This window comes from Salmo salar, unplaced genomic scaffold (genome assembly GCF_965601325.2).
Source record: "Salmo salar unplaced genomic scaffold, fSalSal1 ptg000257l, whole genome shotgun sequence".
Taxonomy (NCBI): domain Eukaryota; kingdom Metazoa; phylum Chordata; class Actinopteri; order Salmoniformes; family Salmonidae; genus Salmo; species Salmo salar.
Genome location: NW_027675339.1, coordinates 3,397,131 through 3,402,500, shown reverse-complemented (window position 1 = coordinate 3,402,500; position 5,370 = coordinate 3,397,131). Strand labels below are relative to the sequence as shown.

At 43.0% G+C, this 5,370-nt stretch overlaps 1 protein-coding gene across 1 annotated transcript in view; it reads left to right on the top strand.

Moving 5' to 3' along the window:
* Window positions 1-1,349, top strand: part of LOC106598415 (tripartite motif-containing protein 16) — an 8,079-nt gene extending 6,730 nt beyond the window's left edge. Inside the window, 1 exon segment of the mRNA XM_082971341.1 lies at window positions 1-1,349. This exon segment is cut by the window's left edge and continues 817 nt beyond it. The gene's annotated coding sequence lies outside the window, so the exon portion shown is untranslated.
* Window positions 1,350-5,370: the final 4,021 nt, after the last annotated feature.

Here is a 5,370-nt window from a genome sequence, read left to right as displayed (position 1 = left end):
GGTAGGGTCCACATAGATACTAGTCATGCTGGTGTAGTCTATAGCTGAGCTGGTTAAACTGTAGTAGGGTCCACATAGATACTAGTCATGCTGGTGTAGTCTATAGCTGAGCTGGTTAAACTGTAGTAGGGTCCACATAGATACTAGTCATGCTGGTGTAGTCTATAGCTGAGCTGGTTAAACTGTAGTAGGGTCCACATAGATACTAGTCATGCTGGTATAGTCTATAGCTGAGCTGGTTAAACTGTAGTAGGGTCCACATAGATACTAGTCATGCTGGTGTAGTCTATAGCTGAGCTGGTTAAACTGTAGTAGGGTCCACATAGATACTAGTCATGCTGGTGTAGTCTATAGCTGAGCTGGTTAAACTGTAGTAGGGTCCACATAGATACTAGTCATGCTGGTGTAGTCTATAGCTGAGCTGGTTAAACTGTAGTAGGGTCCACATAGATACTAGTCATGCTGGTGTAGTCTATAGCTGAGCTGGTTAAACTGTAGTAGGGTCCACATAGATACTAGTCACGCTGGTGTAGTCTATAGCTGAGCTGGTTAAACTGTAGTAGGGTCCACATAGATACTAGTCATGCTGGTGTAGTCTATAGCTGAGCTGGTTAAACTGTAGTAGGGTCCACATAGATACTAGTCATGCTGGTCTAGTCTATAGCTGAGCTGGTTAAACTGTAGTAGGGTCCACATAGATACTAGTCATGCTGGTATAGTCTATAGCTGAGCTGGTTAAACTGTAGTAGGGTCCACATAGATACTAGTCATGCTGGTGTAGTCTATAGCTGAGCTGGTTAAACTGTAGTAGGGTCCACATAGATACTAGTCACGCTGGTGTAGTCTATAGCTGAGCTGGTTAAACTGTAGTAGGGTCCACATAGATACTAGTCACGCTGGTGTAGTCTATAGCTGAGCTGGTTAAACTGTAGTAGGGTCCACATAGATACTAGTCACGCTGGTGTAGTCTATAGCTGAGCTGGTTAAACTGTAGTAGGGTCCACATAGATACTAGTCATGCTGGTGTAGTCTATAGCTGAGCTGGTTAAACTGTAGTAGGGTCCACATAGATACTAGTCATGCTGGTGTAGTCTATAGCTGAGCTGGTTAAACTGTAGTAGGGTCCACATAGATACTAGTCACGCTGGTGTAGTCTATAGCTGAGCTGGTTAAACTGTAGTAGGGTCCACATAGATACTAGTCACGCTGGTGTAGTCTATAGCTGAGCTGGTTAAACTGTAGTAGGGTCCACATAGATACTAGTCATGCTGGTGTAGTCTATAGCTGAGCTGGTTAAACTGTAGTAGGGTCCACATAGATACTAGTCATGCTGGTGTAGTCTATAGCTGAGCTGGTTAAACTGTAGTAGGGTCCACATAGATACTAGTCATGCTGGTGTAGTCTATAGCTGAGCTGGTTAAACTGTAGTAGGGTCCACATAGATACTAGTCATGCTGGTGTAGTCTATAGCTGAGCTGGTTAAACTGTAGTAGGGTCCACATAGATACTAGTCATGCTGGTGTAGTCTATAGCTGAGCTGGTTAAACTGTAGTAGGGTCCACATAGATACTAGTCATGCTGGTCTAGTCTATAGCTGAGCTGGTTAAACTGTAGTAGGGTCCACATAGATACTAGTCATGCTGGTGTAGTCTATAGCTGAGCTGGTTAAACTGTAGTAGGGTCCACATAGATACTAGTCATGCTGGTGTAGTCTATAGCTGAGCTGGTTAAACTGTAGTAGGGTCCACATAGATACTAGTCATGCTGGTGTAGTCTATAGCTGAGCTGGTTAAACTGTAGTAGGGTCCACATAGATACTAGTCATGCTGGTGTAGTCTATAGCTGAGCTGGTTAAACTGTAGTAGGGTCCACATAGATACTAGTCATGCTGGTGTAGTCTATAGCTGAGCTGGTTAAACTGTAGTAGGGTCCACATAGATACTAGTCATGCTGGTGTAGTCTATAGCTGAGCTGGTTAAACTGTAGTAGGGTCCACATAGATACTAGTCATGCTGGTGTAGTCTATAGCTGAGCTGGTTAAACTGTAGTAGGGTCCACATAGATACTAGTCATGCTGGTGTAGACTATAGCTGAGCTGGTTAAACTGTAGTAGGGTCCACATAGATACTAGTCATGCTGGTGTAGTCTATAGCTGAGCTGGTTAAACTGTAGTAGGGTCCACATAGATACTAGTCATGCTGGTGTAGTCTATAGCTGAGCTGGTTAAACTGTAGTAGGGTCCACATAGATACTAGTCATGCTGCTGTAGTCTATAGCTGAGCTGGTTAAACTGTAGTAGGGTCCACATAGATACTAGTCATGCTGGTGTAGTCTATAGCTGAGCTGGTTAAACTGTAGTAGGGTCCACATAGATACTAGTCATGCTGGTGTAGTCTATAGCTGAGCTGGTTAAACTGTAGTAGGGTCCACATAGATACTAGTCATGCTGGTGTAGTCTATAGCTGAGCTGGTTAAACTGTAGTAGGGTCCACATAGATACTAGTCATGCTGTTGGTGATGGTCCCCAGATGTGATGATTTATTCTGCTCTGTTTTATGTACAATCCTTATTTTCTGACTGATTTGAATTTGAAGAGATTTAAGGTTTTCATATTTGATAAAATACAATGTCCATTTCCATGAATCATGATGTCTGGTGGTGATGTAACAACAGGTGGTCTTTTTAATCCACTATCCAGAGTCAGGAACAGATGAAGTTAGGTCTGCTACTGTTCAGTGATTAAATATATATACTTCTGTGAATATATGAACCATTTGCATCCAAAAATAAACTGCTCACATTCTGGAGATAAACTTTGTAAGGACTGTGTGTGTTTTTGTGTAAATAGTTTCTGAAAAAAGTGTGTCCAGCTCAAATGCTGATTGTTGTTGTAAATGAGGGTTCTAAATGAGGGTTCTAAAGAGCGTTCTAAATGAGCGTTCTAAAGGAACGTTCTAAACGAGGGTTCTAAAGAGCGTTCTAAACGAGCGTTCTAAACGAGGGTTCTAAAAGAGCGTTCTAAACGAGGGTTCTAAATGAGCGTTCTAAATGAGCGTTCTAAACGAGGGTTCTAAATGTGTGTTCTAAATTGAGAGGTAGCCTGACTGCCATTAGGTACCGAGATGAGATCCTCAGACCCCTTGTGAGACCATATGCTGGTGCGGTTGGCCCTGGGTTCCTCCTAATGCAAGACAATGCTAGACCTCATGTGGCTGGAGTGTGTCAGCAGTTCCTGCAAGAGGAAGGCATTGATGCTATGGACTGGCCCGCCCGTTCCCCAGACCTGAATCCAATTGAGCACATCTGGGACATCATGTCTCGCTCCATCCACCAACGCCACGTTGCACCACAGACTGTCCAGGAGTTGGTGGATGCTTTAGTCCAGGTCTGGGAGGAGATCCCTCAGGAGACCATCCGCCACCTCATCAGGAGCATGCCCAGGCGTTGTAGGGAGGTCATACAGGCACGTGGAGGCCACACACACTACTGAGCCTCATTTTGACTTGTTTTAAGGACATTACATCAAAGTTGGATCACCCTGTAGTGTGGTTTTCCACTTTAATTTTGAGTGTGACTACAAATCCAGACCTCCATGGGTTGATAAATTGGATTTCCATTGATTATTTTTGTGTGATTTTGTTGTCAGCACATTCAACTATGTAAAGAAAACAGTATTTAATAAGATTATTTATTTCATTCAGATCTAGGATGTGTTGTTTAAGTGTTCCCTTTATTTTTTTGAGCAGTATATATAGCACAATACAATCATCCTAACCGGAAAAATGTAGGCTACATTTGTCGTAGCGCTAACTGAGGATAGATTGACCCAACACAAGCAGTCATATTTTCTAACTCTCGGCTGACGTAAACTACAATATGAATTAGCTAATAGCAATTACTATGTATAATTAATCACATCACGGGGTGAGCTCACCATTGATCGAAATAATTAGGTAAAACACTTTCTAGAAATCGACAGTAATCCGACGATTAGTTTCAGCGTGCAGCCATGCATTTTTTTCCTCCTAACTCTAACCTGTCTCTCTGTCTGTCTCTCTGTCTGTCTGTCTTTTCAGTAACACCTCCTAACCCTAACCTGTCTGTCTGTCTGTCTGTCTGTACAGTAACACCTCATAACCCTAACCTGTCTGTCTGTCTGTATAGTAACACCTCCTAACCCTAACCTGTCTGTCTGTCTAGTAACACCTCCTAACCCTAACCTGTCTGTCTGTCTGTCTGTATAGTAACACCTCCTAACCCTAACCTGTCTGTCTGTCTGTCTGTCTGTACAGTAACACCTCCTAACTCTAACCTGTCTGTCTGCCTGCCTGTCTGTCTGTATAGTAACACCTCCTAACCTGTCTGTCTGTCTGCCTGTTCAGTAACACCTAACTCTAACCTGTCTGTCTGTCTGTCTGTCTGTATAGTAACACCTCCTAACCCTAACCTGTCTGTCTGTCTGTACAGTAACACCTCCTAACCCTAACCTGTCTGTCTGTCTGTCTGTCTGTCTGTATAGTAACACCTCCTAACCTGTCTGTCTGTCTGTTCAGTAACACCTCTTAACTCTAACCTGTCTGTCTGTCTGTCTGTCTGTCTGTCTAGTAACACCTCCTAACCCTAACCTGTCTGTCTGTCTGTCTGTACAGTAACACCTCCTAACCCTAACCTGTCTGTCTGTACAGTAACACCTCCTAACCCTAACCTGTCTGTCTGTCTCTGTCTGTCTGTCTGTCTGTACAGTAACACCTCCTAACCCTAACCTGTCTGTCTGTCTGTCTGTCTGTCTGTCTGTCTAGTAACACCTCCTAACTCTAACCTGTCTGTCTGTCTATCTGTCTGTCTGTCTGTCTAGTAACACCTCCTAACCCTAACCTGTCTGCCTGTCACACGGGGTGTGATCGTTCTACAGTGGTTCCTGAAGCGCTGTGTGATTAGAACACTAAATTGTGCACTACAATTAACTGTGGACCTTGGTCAAACACAGTGCACTATATAGCCTAACACTCTTTTAGAACACTCATTTAGAACGCTCGGTTAGAACGCTCAGTTACAACGCTCATTTACAACGCTCATTTACAACACTCATTTAGAACACTCATTTAGAACGCTCATTAACAACACTCATTTAGAACACACAGTTAGAACCCTCATTACGAACACACAGTTAGAACCCTCATTACGAACACTAATTTAGAACACTCTTTTAGAACGCTTCTTTAGAACACTCTTTTAGAACCCTCTTTTAGAACCCTCATTTAGAACGCTCATTTAGAACGCTCATTTAGAACCCTCATTTAGAACCCTCATTTAGAACACTCATTTAGAACGCTCATTTAGAACGCTATTTTAAAACCCTCATTTAGAACG